The 19,816-nt window shown below is 42.7% G+C and overlaps 1 long non-coding RNA gene across 1 annotated transcript; it reads right to left on the bottom strand.

The window, feature by feature from the left end:
* Positions 1-7,024: 7,024 nt before the first annotated feature.
* LOC115616018 lies at positions 7,025-18,853 on the bottom strand. The gene is made up of 4 exons (XR_003994204.1): positions 17,191-18,853; positions 16,440-16,504; positions 15,293-15,428; positions 7,025-8,450 (listed from the first exon to the last, which is right to left on the bottom strand). It is a non-coding gene; the product is annotated as an uncharacterized LOC115616018 (long non-coding RNA).
* Between the last annotated feature and the right edge of the window lie 963 nt (positions 18,854-19,816).

Genomic DNA, 19,816 nt, shown 5'->3' with positions numbered 1-19,816 from the left:
ATTAAATGGGTCCTTCTCAGTTCCCTCTTTGGAAGAATACACAAGAGCCACCAGTGGACCCCCTTGGGCTGGGCTGACTGCAGGCTCCTCCTGACCATTGCTTCTTGCTGATTTCTGCTCCTTCCTTAATCTCAGAGTTCCTGATCTGTTTACAAAGATCATCTTGGATCACAAGACTTTGCCTAAATCCTCCTCTTTTCTGGCATTTATCACCTACTGAATTTGGGGTTCTTCATTGGAAGAAGCCACCATGTCAAAGCAAAAGCAGTTGCCAAGGCTTGTCGATTTTCAAACAAAAGCCACACATACCACCAAACCAGACAGGATTTGTCTCTGAGTTGCAATGAGTGAAAACTTGTAGCCTACTAAAATTTAAGATCAAATGAAATCTCCAGCATCTCTATACCACTAGAACAAATTGTTCTCCCTCAACAAATTAAAACTGCTATACTTCGCAAGGTTGTCTTTGTAATCTCCTCAGCCAACAGTAAGTTCTACTTTATATATACAATTTGCTTTGGTTATAAAACTGTGAACTCTGGGAAACGTGCTGTCCACCTGGCACTAACTTCCACAGCCTCCAACACAGAGGATGCAGTTCCTCATAGAAACACTCCTTACGCTCCATCATGAACTCCTTGAGGCAAGGAATGATTTTTTTTGTGTGTTGTGCCTGACACAACAGGGGCCAGATTTGCATTAAGCAGCATATAATAGGATCAACAGCATAATGTAGTATAATGAGTGATAACAAGCAGAGTGGTAAATGATGTAATTTAGTGCATACTATCCCTGTGGTTCCCTATCATGAGCTTTTTATTGAACTGGCTTCTCCTCAGTTTCTTGCTGATCTGAAAGTTTGTCTCTAGCATTATGCCTGTCTGGGTGTTTACTAAATGCTTTTCTGCTGTGGCTCCTCTTTCTCAGCCTGCTCCATGGAGTTGGGGACCATGTTCCTGTTTATCCCTTTTTTTTTCCCTTTTTCCTTTTTCTTTTTTTTTAATTTCCTTTACCGCTTCACTTCCCAGCTCTGTAAGCAGCCAAGTGCTTTTGAAGGCCAACACATGATATGCAACCACAGAGGCAGATTGGCCCCAAACCCAGAGATGATCCTCACAACACCCCTTCTGCTTCCTCATTGCCTAAGAAACTAAAACCAAACACTTTTCAGAGCATATCACTGCCAACTCTTCCTCAGCTCTCATTAGCACCTGACCCAACAGCAAAGGAGCCACATCCTTAGTTGTCATCTCAGGTTTTAGCTTGCATCACTCTCAGTCCCCTTCCCATCTGCACCACCTCCTGCTACTTCCATCTTCAGTCCACACATTTCAAATCATGCAGCAGGAGCTAATACAAGGCTGGTTGTTTATATTTCTATTAATCATCTTCCCCTCATCCCATCTTCCACCTCTGTTCTTCAGTCTGGCCCACCCAGCTCCCAGATTTATAGCACTCCTGATTCAGAATAGTTAATAGAATCCAATATCTCAGCAAAACCTCTGGCATCTGCTGTTCTGTATTTGGTTCCCAGCAAGGGCTGCTCAATCCCAGCCTCATCTCCTTTGTTTGTACCACAGTTCCCATTAGACCGAATAAAGAGCTTAATTAATTAATTGGTACCCAAACGTTCCACATGCATCATTAGAAAGAATCAAAATAGCTCTGCTGTATGTGTATCTTCTGGCTATGTCTTCTCACTACATTTATTATTTGCAGAGTAGCAGTAACTCGGAGCCCCAGCTCACCCTAGGATCTCACCACTGCAGGTCTGAAGGGAATGCAGGGAAGGGAGAGCAAACCAGAGAAAAACAGGCAAAAGTTATCCATGGCCTATACTTTGTGTTCGCTTGAATAATACTCAATGAGTGTGGGTTTCTAACTGAAGCTATTGCAATTAAAAACCAATAAAAATCAGAAGCAGCATGTCCACCCCTACCAGACTTACCTGGCTTTGAAACAGAATTTCTCAACAGTTAGAAGGTTTTAAAGAGGATATTTTTAAGATCCTAACCAGTGTTTGACTTCTCACAGATCCTGAGGCCAGTGTTTTCTGGCACAAAACAACAAGTGCCGCAGGCAGGTGGAGGCAGAGCTGGGGCCAGGCAGCTTTGAGCACTGTGAGATGTAGAGAGCAAACCCCAACAGCCCAAACCTGCTCTTTGATACCAGACCCAGCTGTGCTTCCTTGTCCTGCATGGCCTCCGCATTTGCCATTCATGGATTCCAGCACAGTGGTCCACGGCACATCTCTCATGAAGACGTGTTATCCCTTTTTGTACCAACACTAATGGAAAACGCTTTATCCACCAGCCCAACCCCACTTTCTTTCAGAGGTGTTACCTCAGGCATTCACTTAGTTGACATCCATTATTTTTCTGGAGCCCAACTGCTTTAGCTCTACCCCTCATTCCTTTTCTTCACAGCACAAATCATCCGGATGCATGCTTAACTCTGAAACAAAGCAGCCATTTCTTCCTGCACAGCTATGTCTGGTGCCTTCTGCTGAAGATAACTCATACATCTACTGTTCTTAGCAGCAGGGATGTAAAGGGAGAAGGCTGGGGTCTGTTTAATAAAAGTACATCTTATACTGTTTACTGGCCAAAGAGTTGTTCGACAGATGCTTCATCCTTAGCTGTTTAAATTATTCCCTAAGCAAACAATACAAACTGTGCACTTCATCTTACCCAATACAAAAATAAACAGACCATGCTAAATATATGGCCATGGTATAAGATCCCATACAAAGAACACTGATTTCTCCTTTGCTTAAATATTTTCCGCACAATGTTTGCTCGGTAATTCATTCTTCCACTGGCTACAACAAATTAAATGTCAAAATCTGTTTATCTAATGAATTTTCAAGACTAATAGTGAGTCTGCTACTTCAGCTTAAATAATGTTGTTGGGGAGATACCTCTTGATGGATTGTATAAATAAAGCCAGATACATAGATTAAAGAAAAAAAACCCAAGTGCTAGAGGTTTTTTTCCCCCATTTTTCTTAGTTTATCAGAGAGGCACATGAATGCTGTGACCAGCTCTATTTCTGAGGTGTCTAGGGCCTTTACAGAGGAAAGAAAAATCATTACCTGAAATGGATTAAAAAAGAGCTGCCTTCAGGTCCTTCCTCCCACATCGCCTCTGCATCCTGCCTCATCCTGCAGTGCAGATGCTGTCATAAAGAATGACAAAAAACACTTCTCACCTTGACCTTTGAAATATGGAGCTATGTCAGACATACCAGACACCAGATTAGGGAGCAGAAGTGAATGTGTCCAAGGAAGGCCATTGGCCTTCCTTGCCCATCATTACAGTTCATTCCATATTAGCCCAAGCTGGGCTCTCCTGGGCTGCCACAGAGCCTGGAATAAGATCCCAACTAACAGTCTTCACATGCACTTAGTATAAATGCTTCCCACTAATTAAAGTATTTGCTCACAAGTTATAAACAGTCTAAGCCTGGCAAAGCCCTTCCATATCTCTATAACCACCTTATGCTAATTCACAAACAAATTATACCAATTTATTTTTCACAAGACTTAAAGGCAGAGGGAGGAAGAATCCATTTAGAAACATCCTGGCACTGCTGCCAAGAGCTTCTTATCATTTCCCCTGCAAAAGCAGAAGTTGGGCTGTTCTCTTGCTTTCTCGAAGCTCAAAACAAAGCAACATGTTATGTGGATCTACGTAGATCTACAAAGCCCAGGAGCTACCATCTACCTGCTGCCAGCAGTTCCTGCTGATTGCCACGTTGCCACCTAGGACAAAACCATGTATTGAGACTTCTGTAACAGGGTCAGGGACAAGTTCCTGTCTTGCTTTCACTCCTGGCAAACTTCACATTTCCAGCAACAAGTAGGAGAGGGACAGGAGCCTGTTTCCTATTGTGTACTTAATTCACATGCTGCTCCAGGGCTTTAGCTGGGGAAGTTTGGATCCTGACTTTCTGGATCTGTCTCACTGCGTCACTTCCCACCAAATATATTTAGAGAAGCTGAACAAAAGAATAAAACATCAAGGAGCTAATGGGTCTGATTCATGGTGGTGTTTCTCCAGATTTAGGTAATTCCTCTCAAAACTCTGCTTCACAAATGCAGAAAAACTCAATGCAGACACCAGCAGCAGGAGTGGAGAAATTTCTGTCAGTAGTGATGCAAGAACAGTGACACAGCCCTTGAGGGGAAGGAAGGATGCAGATGGAAAGGGAAGAAAGGAGATGGCCTCAGTTTACCAATTACTAATTCAATAAACAGATTAGCAAGATGAGGAAGGCCCAGGGGCTGAAGAGGAGATGCCCTGGAGAAGGGATTAAAAGTGCAGCTATTCAAATAACTGGAATGTTTTACTGGCTCTTTGGTGTATACAAACCATTATTGTGAGGGTGGACCAGTGACAGAGACCTTTATGTTTAACAAGCTTTCTATCGGAAGATTAAAATGCATCTTTGAATGGTGAAGGGGCAGGAGAGATGGTACTGACACCTTCCCGCGGAAGACAAGCACAATAAAAAGCAACTGGTTTTCACATCGAGAGAGACAGAGAATTATCGAGCTCAAGGATCCTACTGCACCTGTGGGTATCTCCAAAGCAGCTGAAGAAATATGGCCTGATTTCTCTCCACAGCCAGGGGATTACATACCCTCAGTTAGCAGCAGGGATGAAACAGCTGTGCACAGAGGTGTTTCTTCTGCTTGTCCAAGTGTACTTGATAAATCACATCTCTGCTGTACTTGGAAAGCTTCATTCTGACACCTCCAGGTCCAGCCTTCCCAAGTGGCCACTCTCCAAACGAAACGTAGGTCAGGGAGGTGTTAGAGAATGTAACAAAGCTGTCAGCATCCAGGCTAGCATCCCATGAGCCTTGTGAGAAATGGTTCTAAAAAGGGTTAGATGGAGGCTCTGTTCAACACTGCACATAGTTTACCTGAAGCAGGATCCAGGAGAGGACAAGAGCAATGGGACATCCTGCAGGGTCCACATCTGTCACTGGGCAGGGGGGGCTCATATGGACTCTTGTGCCAGCAGAGAGATGGGGGGAAATATTTGGCTGTAAAAACACCAAACCAAATCAGAACATTGAGATTCTGTTACTTGAACAGGAATGTCTTTGATAAGAGCTTTGCAATAAGGCAGCCTTCATATAAAGTTGAAGATAAAGAATTTAGCAAGAATAGATGGTAAATAGAAAATAGTAACCTGCTTGGAGCTAAATACATTAACCACAATCCAAATAATACTGAAATTAAGGTACAAGAAGCACAGCAGCTCCCACATGACCTCTGGGAGCAGCATGCATGAAATGGTTCCTTCATTTAACGAATAGTTTTATGGAAGTTTGTTTCATACTCAGCAGCAATGCTAAGAGGGAGGGAGCATCTCTTGCAGCTTCTTCTCACTAAGAAAATTCTAATGGATGAGAAAATAACTGTAACTGAGTGAAAGAGGATTTCCATCAGAGGATTTTCTTTGCATCCGTGTGTGTTGCCAAGTCTCAACCCAGTGACAGATCACTCAGTCCATGACCTTTTTACAGTGTTCTGGAATTAGCTCTACTAATAAGACATGGAAATACTCCATTTAGGTGAAGGATTTGGAAAAGACACAATTTTGGTATGGAAATTAGTATCACATTGAAACGAATTTATTCATTCAAATGAACTAATGAGCTGCCCTTCCTCTGCCCTGACACCAAAGGCTGCAGTCAATGGTGGGCTCAGCCTGGTCATCCCTGATGGAGTAAAGGCTGTTTCACGTATATGAGCACTGGAGACACCCGCTCTGCTGTCATCTGCTGGGAGCCAAACCAGCTCTAGGGAGGACCTGAAGGCATGTATTGAGGCTGGGATACCACCGGAGAGGCAGGTACAGCCCTGGGCAGACCTGGGTCCAGCCTCCTCCATCAGAGCGGCCAGTTCTGCCAAGCCTGCCCTGACGCCATTCATGGATAATGGTCTAAGGAAACAGCCTGTGCTCACAGTAATGGGTCTGTTACCTCTCAGCTGCTGCAAGGGGAAAGTGGAACAAACTTTCCTGTTCCTGTGAGTTGGTTGCACAGTGAGGAATTGCTGTGAATCTGCTCTCCACTGACCTACAGCACTGACATGATCCCAACTGCCAAATGCTGCTTGGGACTTAGGAGAGTTTATTGTCGAGGGAACAGGCACATACGGGGCTGTTTCATTAGGACTCATGAGCTGGAAAATGCTTTCAAAACGCACTGAATAGAATTATAGATCCGGAGAAATGCATCATAAAATGCCTCTTTGAACATTACTACCAAGGAACCCAGGAGAACAAATACTTTTATGATATGTTCGCTTGTGAAAGAGGCTGTAAAATACGCCAATAATCTGAATTTTGGTATGTTTTCTTCTGCAAGATGATACTGCACAGAGGTATCATACAGACCCCAAAGTAGGAGCAACCCAAATTATCTTGAATATCAAAATGTACAGTCATGCATTGCCCGCAAAGGGAAGGAGGATAACTTGGTATTGCCTAACTATAACTTCATTATCATCATGACTCAATTATGATTTTTACTGCATAGCTTTTCCCACTGTCAGACCCACAGTTATCACTGAAGAGGAGGTTTATTTTCCCTTTCTTGTAAATCAAACTTGGAACAAAGAAAATTGGGCAAAATGTATTTTGTTGGCCTATTGCCTGTCCCAGCCAAACCCCTGCATGTCTGCTTGGACAAACAGCTAAACTCCTTCCACCAAAGTTACACACTGATTTTGCAGACCCTTTGTTTTCCACTGTTCCATCAGAGAGTAGAAGCAGCAGCATAAGGCTTATCTAAACAATGGCCCCAAAACATGAGAAACTTGCAACCTCTGCACAGATAGTCTATGAACTGAAAAAGGTCTCAGTTACTTGGCTAACAGAAATACTTACCCAGCTCTAGGGAAAATACTCAGCCACAGATTTTTATCTAACCATTTCTCTAGTGACAGTTTAATATGGAATTTGCACTCAAAAGGGTAATTGAACTTCAACAAGCTTTTCCTACAAAGAACACTGAAAATTGCACTTTATTCTGGCCGATGGATGTTTTCATTGTTTATGGTATAATATTCTCTTAGCATAAAGGAGATTACTCATATCTTATGCATTTACAGACATAGGTCCAAACACATGTACAGGTATTTTGTGTACCACTGAGACGTTGCAAATTAAAAATGTTGAGATTTTTGCATCTTGGGTGAGGTTTTAACTAGCTCCCAAATGTCACATGGCAGTTAAAATAGAACCACACTCATGTTTTTATTCAAATAACTACTCTAAAATTACAAAAGATAAGTACCACCTTTCAGCATGAATAAACTTGAATACATGCTAAAAATAATCTCACATTAACTCCTGAAGTTACTGCCTTCTGGAAGGTGGAAATGGATAGAGTTTGCTATTAGATGCTTTACATAACCATATGTCAAAAAATTCAATAGAATGAAAATTGCATATTGAAAAGTGAGTCTGCAGCATTTTGAGAGATAGTTTCATAGTTATTTTATATATATACTTATATTTTTTATATATATATAAGTCTTATAGCTAAGTCCAAGATTTTTTACACAATTCATTTTTTCAGCCTGATTAGATGACATCAAAATTTTAGGGGATGGACAAAGAGGTCTGAAACACAGTTGGGGGATTAGGGTACAATTGTTTTATCCTTACTTACAACAGTTTGTACATAACAGTGTGAGTAGCCCTGATGAAATCAATGAACTCAACTGCAGAGTAAGGAACAGCTCAAAATAAGGAAGCAAGCAGCATGTGACCCACTATTGACAAATGAACTCCCATGGTAGACTGTGGTTTGAGCTATAACCCAGTGCCCTTCACTTGCTTTTGCATACCACACCAGACTTTTTAACCCAGCCAACCGGGTATTGGATGAACACCCAGTTCTAGAGGATCAAGATGGCCCTGGATGGTGCTAGGAAAAAATTCCTTGTCTATCCCAAACTCTCTTCTTCTTGCACCTTTTCTCACCCTTATGGCTGACCATGAGAAGCCCAGAGCAGTGGGACCAAAAGGGATCTGGTTATCGTCCCTCCATCACAGAGCCACAGAGTCACCTCGTGGTCAAGGAGTTCCGTAAAATTCCTTGGTGAGAACGCAGGTGAACAGGATGTCACTACTTGGCTCTGCTGCCATGGAAGATGCTGAGGTTCCTGCAAGCTCAGAGAGGAGTTACTTATTATATGTCACTTACTTCTTACAAAGAAACTTCTCTCAATACGTGTGGCAATGAGTACAAGTACACCACTTGTGAAGCAAAATGCAGCAATGCTTCTGCAATTGTTTGCAGGTTACTTGAGGAAGGGCAGTGCTGGGTTGTGTTTCTTTCTCATAACTCGAAGGACAATTTTCATCCTTGAATCAGGCATTTTCAGAAAGTGGAGCTGCTGAGAATCATCCAGAGAGTATTTGGAACTGTGAATAATAAAACATTTATTAACCTGAGTACAGCAGATTACAGCTTTTTATTCCTAGAAGATACAGCGCAGACAGCTTCTTGCTATATGCAAGGATGAGTTCTGTAAATCCAAATAAAGCGGTATCATAAGCAGGCAAAGCATAACACAAAATGAATTTGTAACTATGAAGTAAAGAGTTTGAGAATTATTGTAAAGGCTGACTTTTAATCATTTCAAATATGGGAGGTTCTACCTTCCAGCAACAGGATACTCCAGGACTGAACTTTTGGGCTGTATTATTAATGGTCTATAAATATCTTGACTTTCACTCTGCCACTTCTGTACACATCATCTTCAATTATAAAGACCCACATCTTAGAAAATAATGGTATATATTATTATACAATAGTTCTACTTCCCAACAACATAGTCATATCCAAATTTCAAGCTGATAAATGTGCAAGAAGACTCTTTAATGTAACTTGAAGTTCCAATTTCAGGGAGGAAATTACACACTGGACCAGCCCCCAGAGGGAGTTTGTATGTTAATTCAGGGTACTTAAATCACTATGTGTGCAAGCTGGCTTTCCAATGAATTACTAGGTTCAACAACATAAGTAATTTTCCATGTAGAAATCACAGGAGTGGGTAGTCTTTCCACCAACCATTTCTCCTAGCACCAAGGCAGATACCAACACTCTTCATAGAGCCAGGGCAGAGGTTCCTCAGAGCTCTGCTGAGCTGTCCTCCCAAGGAGCCCAGCTCCCCTGTGGATGACTGCTGTGATCAGTCCCTTCAATTATGAGTTGCAAATGCACAACCTGATGGACAGACTCAAGTCTTTACAGGTGAGGGCCGTGACACTTAACTAAGAGTTTGAACATGGGATGCAGAGCAGATCTTCAAGACAGGGCAGCAAATGTCAGGTTCTTTTTAGAGAGAAACTCTAACCAAAACAGTGACAGAGAAAACAGCTTCGTTTTGGGTCTTCTGCAGACTCACCCCATTGCATGCACTGTATTTCAATGTCCAATTTGACATCCATTGTTGGTAGGACAGAATGTCCTGATTTTTCTTTACTAAGAGATCTATTCTCTATGGAACTTTACAGATCTCCTTGCTGTAAATTTGCCCTACTCTGATGACTTCACCCCTCTGGAAGTATAAGTGCCTGCCTCATTTGGACATAAACCACTACACATTGAGAGCAGGAGGATTTTGGAAAGTCCACAGCTCACCCTTCTGTCTTCTTTCCCCTGGCTCCAACAGGAGCAGAGTTAGATCAGCACAGGCTTCCTTTTACAGCCAGTCCCTGCAGTCCCATGTTTGCAAATCATTCTTAGCTGTGGGTATTCATGCTGCAAACATCTCTTATCAATAAACACCTTTCCAAGCCAAGCCTTTGCTGTGTCACAACTTGAATTCAATAAACGGATTTTAGGCATTTGTTGAAGAGCCTAAAAAATAGGAACATAGAGTTAAGGATCTTTCTTTTTGGGAGCAGTCATTTGCCATCATTTTCCTTCCCTCTATTTACATGTTTTAGCAGAGCTGTGTGATTTTTCTTTCTTACATAACATAAACTGGATAATTACCAAATGTCCCATATGTTGTAGGTCATTCCCACGGCTGTTGTCACTTAATCTCTTGTCTCCTGTTTGTGATGCACAGAATATATTGGGTAGAGGAAAAGGATTTCTTTACAGTACTAAAAAAAGGAAAGGGGAGGGGGAGAGAGAGATGTTTTGAACTATCAGAGCAAAACATTTTAATTGAGCTGATACAAAAATCAGTCCAAAAAAAGGATCCAAATCTCTCACAATATGGCAAATCTCACCCAGATCTGAACTTGAGGGGTGGATGCTGGGCGCAGTCTGGAATCTGGAGCAGAGACAAGAAATTAAACAAACAGCAACCGCAGGAGAAGAGGAGGTATTTACATGAGACATGATAAGCAGGGCAGCGCCTGATGTACTGATCCACAAGGAAACCATTGCAGGATCATTCATTAGTGATTGACACTTCGGATCTCGAGGTGAAGAATTCCTGAGGCTCTGACAGTCTCGCATTTGGGGGAAGGTAATGAGAGCATTTTGTGAGCAAAGTAGGTCATGGCTCAGCAGGAGAGGCACGTTGTCACATTAAGCTATGAAGATGCATAGCTTCCAAGAGGGTTTCTTTCATCCTTCAGTTATATCGTTTCACCCAGTATAATCTGTATTTTCAGGAAAACAAGATGGTCCTCATTTATGGGTCACCTCTTTGATCTTGCTATGGCTTTGTGAAAGAGGGAAGTGATTGCTCTGTCTCGCTACAAAAGATGGTGATTTGAGTAAGTAAGCTCAATTGTCTGAACAATATTCTGCAAATGAGTGTAAAAAATTATATCAGAGAACAAAGCGTGAGTCACACAGAATTACTCAATAAGACAGAGCAAGTCAACTTTCCCGGGATTTGGGCAACGTGGATATCTCCTGAAGTTACACTTCGCTGCAGCAGCAGTCATGGTGAAAACAAGATACACATAGAGCAATGAAAATACCCAGTCTCTTCGAGAGTAATAAGCAGAAAATTTCAGGTGACAAAACATAAAACTCAGTCACCCCTTATTCCTGATAGCAAAATGAGCCCACAAATTATCCAGAGGCCTAAGGAACTGTGATGTTTTGCCCGCTATCCCATCAGGAGCAAGAGACTAATGACACGAATGATTGAGGCGAGATTTTGACACTCGAGAATACATAGAGTAGGTGTAGAAAAGATTACAGCTATGCACACAGATGGGAGAAGTAGATCACTGGAGAACAGAAAAGTGACAGTATTAAGACAGATAAAGTAATTTATTTTATAGGAAATGATTATACAGTTGAGAATCATGGAGGTTTTTTTTACATCAGAGTGAAAAGGAGAGATTATCTGATTTTCTCCCACATGATCCCACAAGATGTGCCATGGGATTCTGATGGTGTCAGAGAGAAATAAACTGATTTAGAGAGTGGGTGAACATTTGGATTTCTACCTGACTGACAATGTGCAAGTCAGGGAATTGGCCTGGCATCAGTATCTAATTAATTTTGGGATTAAATACTGCCAACACTGCAGGAAAACGGTCATGTAAGAGTTTCAGAATCAATACACTGTCCTGTATTTAAAGAGTTAACATTGAAATTAATAATAATTTTACTAATTCCCTGTCCTAGGCTTTCTCCTGTAGAAGCTGGAACAGCTCCTACGTTTAGGAGTGGGTTTTGGGCACTGTTTCTCAGGGTCCATTTAATCTAGTGACCCAACATAAAACCCCAACATGCCAGCACTGGGAGTTACCCAGGTCTCAGTGGGAACCTCCTCCCAAATCTTGCAAAATATGATCTTCTGCTCTGAATTCATTGATTTCATATCTCTTTGCAGCAGTGACATCATGCACTGACCAGAAAATATCCTGCAGCCAGGGATTAACACTTCTTTCTTTTGCACCAGGTAAAGGCATGCATAAAGCAGGAGTGATTTCTAACATCAGAATGGGTTGCATTCCAGCATGCTGAGGCCAAATCCTCTCTTACAGCCAACCCCGGAGTTTCACATAAATTACAAGACCAAATCTGAAATTCTATTAGAAAAGGATAGAAGAATAAAAAACTTTAAGGAAGAGAAGCAGTTTGAGGTAGCTCAAAAGTATTTCAGAAATTCATTGACTTTGCAGTAATTGGCAATGCTGTTTAGGCACCAAGTAAGCAATTCTTTATTGTGTAAAGCAAAAGCTCTAAGGGATGTTAGAAGAGAAGGGCAGAATACTTGTAGAAAACACTTCTTTCCTGCTAATCTTCCATGAGGTTATCTGTAAAACACATGCAGGCAGTACAAAGGTATTGGAGCTTTTCATAGTCTTTTGTATATTCTTCCTCCACACATTACAGAGACATTAAGAGTTGAACAGATCACCAAAAGCAATGTATGTGCCTAAATTCTCTTCGTTTCAGTAGCCTACATATTTCCTGAGACTCCAAGTCCAGAGACACCAGATGGTTGTTTTTCACAGCTATTTAGGCACCTACACATGCAAATAGGTGCCCGGTGGTATTTTCAAGCATGTCCAAACACTTTGTTCTCTAAATAACCATTAAAAAATATCTATGCAACATTTTCATCTTACAAGATTTCTCTAAAATATCACAGGGAAAACTAATTCTATGGAAATCTTTCAGAAATTGAATAGCTGTGCACCTGCAGGCTACAGAGTGGATAACAGAGAGATCTGTGATATTGCAGCTAAATGCAATACAGGGCAAAGCAACGACAGCAGCTCTAGGAATAGCCTGGCACTGGAAGAGTTAAAAACTCTAGTTAAAGCTAGGTAAAAACTACCAAATCTCTTTGTATTGCAACTATGCAGTTATCACTGCCTGTGCACACAAGGCCCTCCTGAGGTCCAACAGGCAAATGTCTCCGGCTCTCCCTATTCTCCAGGATTCCCCCAGAATGGATGGGGACACAAAAATACACTTGGGAAGGCTGATTTTATGAAATTCATCTGAAATTTACCCCTCTAAACATTCAGCAAAGGGTCCTGAACAAAAAGAGAAGGCAGAGGCACCTCAGTGTGGAGAAGACAGGTATAAATGCTAAACAAAAATATGAAGATTTATCCCCCTCTTTCTATGAACATGGATTTTGTGTACTCTAACACTAGCAGAGCTCTCTCTTAAACCAAACAGCCTGTGCTGGGTTTTATTAAGGAGAAATAGGGTGTTACTTTGGTTGTTAAGAATAGATGATAGGTTTTGTCCTAGAGATCTTTTCTTAGGTTTCTGACAGTTCAGCAAATCAGTTTACAGCACAATACAAAGGAAACTGTCTTGGGGAACAATTAGAGAGTTTTAAAATGCAACAAAAAAATTACAGGGAAAAATCTCTTTCCTACAATTACAATTCACAGTTTTGTCTCAAAGGGAATTGAGAGAATTTTATGACTTTGATCTCCTAAAGAATGAGTTTCTTAACTTCATTAGTCAGTTTGCTTAACTTTAAAGACGGATGCCACAAGAGATAAAGCCCCAGCATTTTAAAAGGGACAGTCCCTCCTATATTTGTCAAAATTGCCCTCCTGAAGTTCAGTTCAAAAGTTCAGTTAAAGAGATTTATGGCAGATGATCTATTATAATTAATGAGTATTCATAATTAATGGCAGGCCTGATGTAGCCTTTGAGAAGGATCACAACCTTTCTCTTTCTGATCTTGACGTAGCGATTTCTCTTGATGATCACAACCTTTCAACCTTTCTCTCTACTTAAAAATGTAACAATGAGTTAAATGATAGCAAGGGTTAGATAATTCCACTATTAACCAAAGTTAAAAGTCCTTTAGCTTGCAGTTCAAACTGTACTAACTGTACTGATTATAGAGCATGAATTTTAATGACAATACCATACTGTATTCCTCACCAGCATGAGTTGAGAACTAATTAAAATGCAACGGGAATGTATTTGCCTTTATCTGGGCAAGGAACACGACTAAGTAACAACATCTTTTTGCATCACCTCAAAAAGAAACAGCACTTGGTAACACCACTTTTCTCTGCAAAGTTAAAAGGCAGGTGAAGTTTTATTTTACTAAGGGGGAGGGCATTGTAAGTATTTCAAGCGGTTGAGATTTAAAGTATTCCTCTTTGCTTTGTATTTCTTGCAGTTTTCCTTTTATGAGCACTGTTACAGATGTGAAGAAGATGATACTGTTATACTGACACTGTCTTTTGAGCTTTTCAAATTTACTTCCATGAAGTTATGGCAATGAAATTTAAACCAATTTGTTTGCTCTGTGAAAAAGCAGATGTTCCAGAAGCAATAAGATTTTAGATTATTAAAATAATCCCTGTCACATGCTGATAGATTTTCTCTCCAAGCATATTCAGCAAGCATAAGCTTCAGCCCATCTTTGCTGAGGGTGTTTCACATCTTCCCTCAGTGGTCACCAGTGGGCACCAGGATGCCACATACCCACAGGCAAGCCACAACCCTACAATGGCAAGGTCACCTCTCCATGGCTTCCCAAAGAACAGGCTGTTCCAGCATGGTGTAGTCCCATCCCATTTGGCAACCATGGGCAGCTACCTTGCCTTGACTAATAATAATTACAGTCTTAGGCAATGAGAGCCAAAGACACGAAGCCATCAGTTAATGAAGAGGGTGGAGAGGACTTACAAGGTTAAGCTATGCTAACAGGAGAACCAAGAAGATGAGTAAGAGTGGTTTCCCCTGCAGCAGACGCTGCTGGCTGGGCTTGCTGCTCACAGATCTCTTTTCCCATCTCTGCCTGGCTTTCCTCTTTCTTCTGGCTTATACAAACACACAAATCACCTAAAGCAAACCTGGCTTTCCATAAAGGCCTGAGCAGCGACCTCCCATAGGAACCAGGAGAGGGTTTATGGGGATCCTTAGGAATCTGGAACACGAGAAAAATTGACTGATTTTATCTGATTCAAACCTGGGTCTGCTCCAGGTTTGAGACATTGTGTAGTCACTTATTTAATTAAAGGCAGCCTAAATATAGAGCACTGATAAAATACATCAAATCCTTCTCCAAGATCCAGATTCCGTCACGGAATAAAGAATAACAGATACAGAAACCTGACGTAGAGGTCTCTGAGCCTTTTTCTCCCCTTTTTGGGCAATTGTTCAATGAACAGTGCAAATATTTCAGATCAGCTGTGCAGTAGGAATTAAAACTACAACTTTACCCTCTCCTTGGACATCTGCAGGTGGTTTAGGAGAGCATAAGAAGAAGGGAAAGGTTGGGGTTTTTAAGGATTTCATCCAAAAAAATTGAAACAAGTCCTTTTGTTCTGCCATCCTATAGATAACTTACTTCAGTCTGGGACATAAGAGTTCAGCTGATGGAAACTTTGGCTCTGCTGAGGATTGACCATTCCCCGCCACGGGCAGGCCACCGCTTTGAGATGCTCCATGTATTTTACAGGTTTCTATCTTGACACCGAAAAGACCTTTGAGATAAAAACAAGCAAAACAAGCAGCAATGTGATTTGTTGAGTCAGACTGTTATGAATGGCAAATTAGAAATCATAAAACTGTTTGTCCTTTATCAAGCAGCGCACACACAATTAAAGCCGCTGATTCCCTGGCGTGCTGAGGAACATGTGTTCCATTTTCTTTTCATTTTTGTTACAGCTATAGATGGAACTATGCCTTAAAGCAGTAGCCAGGCACACTGAGGGTCTGGGCTTCCCAAAACAAAGTTCATCTAAAACTCTGAGGTCTATGCCCAGCCTAAGAAGTGTGATGCGCTGCTCACTCTTTAACCTAAGCTGCTGTTACCATCACCGTGGGGCACCAAGGATCCAGCTCTGTTAATATGATCACTATTTCTCTGAGCTAACGCTGCAAGCAGGCTGAGCTCACGCCGAGACCAGTAATAAATAACCCACCTTGAGCAACACATTTGCTTTATTAACTTACAGAAGCAGGGAAGCACACATGCAGCAAATCCTAATGCTGCTCAGAGGCGAGGATTGCCCTGCAGGGGGAGGCATGCTGTGTGGGAGCAATGGGATGAAGGTTTAACCTTCCAGAGACTGTCGGTACTTATAAAGATTTCAGCTCCATCACCCCCAGGGTTCAGCTCCCTCTTTTAGGTGGTTCTTTAGTCCTTTTTACTGCACCAGAGCACTTGCCACCTTCCGTAATTAATCCTACAGAGCCCTGCAGGGTAAAGAACTATTATTAAGCCTGTTTTTCAAGCCAGGAAGGGGGTTGTAATATAGACACCTTGTTGCACAGAACCTGATGACAGAGTTATCCATGTGTGCAGGGAGGCAGGGGTACCCCGGTGGGTAAGATAGATAAACTCCACATGTATGCCATGGGGATCACCTAGGTTTAATAACTCACCCTCTCTACTTGGTGTTGACTCCCCTCAAAAGTTACAATTGATACTGACCTTAAAAAAACAAAGCAAAAATCAATAACCAGAGAAGAAAGAACCCTGTCCACCCAACCTGTCATCTGCTGTCTGATAGACACAGCCACAGCTTCCCATCACTGACAGACCATGCCCCAGTGCCTGCAAGAAAGGAGGAAAAAAGTCTGACACCAGACAGGGGAGTTGTACGAGCAAGAATCCATGAACAAAGGCAGGCTCAGCTAATAGAAGAACCCTGTGATGATCTCTGAAGCTTCCCAAACAATCTTTGTCTCATCCCATACCACTAATGCTGGCAAAATCAAGGTAGGGAGAAGCAGGGCAATGCCAAAGGAAGAGGGTTTTTTAGCTGAGTTCTCGAAAGATGATGGGGACCCCCCAGTCCCTCCTGATCTGAATTCCCTACAACAAAGCTAATGTTATGGTTAAACATGAAGCTTTACAGCATACCAGTGGAACAGGCAGGAGGAGGGTTATATATACAGGTGGGATGTGTTTTGTGCAGCAGCCCACAGAAAGATTCATTTCATTCCCTTTGAGAAGAGACATGAATAGGAGAGAGATGACAAGTTCTATTCTCCCCACAGCCTCCCCAGATCCGTTTCTGATCCCCAGAGAGTATATTCAGGATGGGACAGACATTGCCCTTTATTCATATTGCAGGTTGGTAAGGGATTGCTACAACCAAAACCAAAATACATTCAAAACTAAAACCTCACAGTGAGTTTTAACACTTCCTCCCTTCTTCTCTGAACTAAAATTCGACCTCCAATAATTGGGATTAAAAGCTGGGAACACAGGCACTGTAGCGCTGTTAATGCACATACCTGTTCTTGGGTAGTGGCAGGCTGGAGCAGGAGCCAGCCCCAGGGAGCATCGTTGTGCTGCAGAGACAGAAGTGAGACAGTCACAAGCCAACGCGTCTGGGCAGCCCCAGAGCAGCAGCCTGAGGACTGAGCTGACACACACCTGATGAGCTGGGAGACTTCCTCCTGCCCAGCACAGCATCTGCAGCCCCTTCCACACCCAGCTCAGCTCACAAAGCAGTGCTTGTGACTAGAAATCAGTTTAAGGGTAAAGGAGGTACCAGAGACAACCTTTATTTACAATTACACCTTTTGCTTTTACTTCTAAAGCACCTTCCTGCTCATGTTCTACACGTGGATGTACTGATACTGCATCCGCTGCAGCACCACTGGATGAGCACCCACCCGCTCCTGGCTGCATGAAACTCAAGATGTGCTTTCCCTTTTGTACACACTGAGCTATCATAGAAAGAGAATGAGAGTTCCTGTCAGGACACGGGGAATCCGCACACCTACCACACAAGGATACAAAACCTTTCACTACGGGTGCAGATCCTAGCACTGCAAAGCTTGGAAGCTCTGCCGAGCTGCTGCAGGATGCTGGACTAGTGATGGGAGGGAGGGGCAGGTAGGCTGGGATGCTCCCACCTTCCCCAAACAGCCAGAGTTATTTCCCGACATCCTCTTGAGAAGTGGCAAAGCTTACCTGGATGGCAGGAGGTGCAGGATGCTTATCCCCATCCTCTGATGAAGCTCCTCACAACCCAAAGAACAGCAAAGGATCTGGATGCAGCACTGATCAAAGGCACACGAGCTCCTGCTTTTCACAGACTTCTCCTGAAATGCTCTAAATGCATCTGCTTTGGCTGGTGCAAACATGCCCTGAGAAACCTAATGTTAGAAGTTGGTTTTAACTAACTGGCTACACACAGGCTTTGAAACAAAATATTTTCAAGACCTTTCAGCACTTGGGCCAATTTCTTCAGGCATCCAGCCCCATACTTAAGCACCAAAGGCAAGATCCCCGGATTAGGTGTCTAGTGCTTAGTTTTATGACCCTAGAAAAAAAAAAGTCCTTAATACCTGCTTCTCAGGCACCTGGAAATAAGTACTTTCCTTTGGAGTGATTAAAAAAAGGACGTGATCTCTGTATATTATTTTTATTTTCCTTCCTTTATATGGTTTTAAGACTGCTTTTCTGCGTCACTGGAAAGTTACAGCCTGTGATTTGTTGCATTCTGCTCTGCTAATAGAAACATCCCTCTGACTGCTGCTCACTCCTAAGAGCAGGAGGATCGTAACACAGATTGTAAATGGTTGCATTACTGAGAAAGATAACGTTTCTTTCCACTTTCATTTCCTTCCATTGATATTTATCACCGTAGGGGTTGTGTAAGCATACAAGTGAGAGATCATGCATTATTTACCAGGCTGGAAAAGGGGGAAGGCTCCAGCCTTTCACAGCGTGGCTGAACCCCAAGTGGTTCTCACCCCTAAGATTTGTGCTGTGTTTGGTGGCAGCTTGGCTGAAGGATCGTTAAAGCAAATACAATCACCCTGCCAGCCCAGGGAGCAGCAGCAGTGGAGAGGGGCTGAGGGTCGCATGCTCCTTCTTTGTGAGACCCCCCTGCAGTCCTGATCCAGCTCTGGGGCACCAACACAAGAGGGACATGAAGCTGCTGGAGAAACTCCAAAGGAGACCACGGAGATGCTGCGAGAGCTGGAGCAGCTCTGCTCTGGAGCCAGGCTGGGAGAGCTGGGCTGGGGCAGCCTGGAGAAGAGAAGGCTCCTTAAGGGGAGACCTCAGAGCAGCTCCAGTGCCTAAAGCGGCTACAGGAAACCTGGAGAGGGGCTTTGGACAAAGGCCTGTAGGGACAGGACAAGGGGAATGGCTTTAACCTGCCAGAGGGAAGATTGAGATTAGACGTTAGGAAGAAATTCTTCACTACGAGGGTTATGTGGCATTGGCACAGGTTGCAAAGACCCTCTCCAGCCCTGCGATGCCACCAGGGCCAGTGATGCTGACCCGGCTGCCAAACACGCCAGCAAGTTGCAACACTCAAAGGTTTATTATTGCTAAGCTCCAGCCAGTGTCAGAGGCTCTATGTTTGTCCTTGCAGCATCATTGCCAGAGCACGTTAAGTAAAACCTTACAAAACAAGCCATTAAGTGCTGGAAACCTTGGGGAATAAAAAAAGAAAACAAGAAACATGAACAAAACTACTAAATAAGAAACAAGTTAATGAGGAAAAATTACCAGGAACTTTAAATGCTTTCCCAAATTAAAGAGAACAAAGGGAAAGGATCAGCTCTTATCTTTGCAATTAAGGTATTATTTATGGCAATTCAGCTTTTTAAAGATTAAGCCTGGATACAGTGCTGCAGAAAACACATCTGATTCACTCCCTGGGCTTCTCATCCACTCTATATCAGCTTCAGCCAGCCAAAAAGCAGGAGGAATTCTGTGCACTCCCAAGCCTGTGAGCACACAGGGTGCTTGGAAAGCACACGGAGGATTTACCCCAGTGACTGTCCCATCGATGCGAGTGTCCCGTCCGCCTGCAGGGATACCTCCAATGGCTCAGAGGGACATCCCCGTGGGCTTGAGGGATGGAGGGAGGTGGAGGATGAGCACATGGCCACCAAG

The sequence above is a fragment of the Strigops habroptila genome, chromosome 12 (genome assembly GCF_004027225.2).
Source record: "Strigops habroptila isolate Jane chromosome 12, bStrHab1.2.pri, whole genome shotgun sequence".
Taxonomy (NCBI): domain Eukaryota; kingdom Metazoa; phylum Chordata; class Aves; order Psittaciformes; family Psittacidae; genus Strigops; species Strigops habroptila.
The sequence above is the reverse complement of the archived record's forward strand: the minus strand, read 5'-3'. Positions and strand labels throughout refer to the sequence as shown.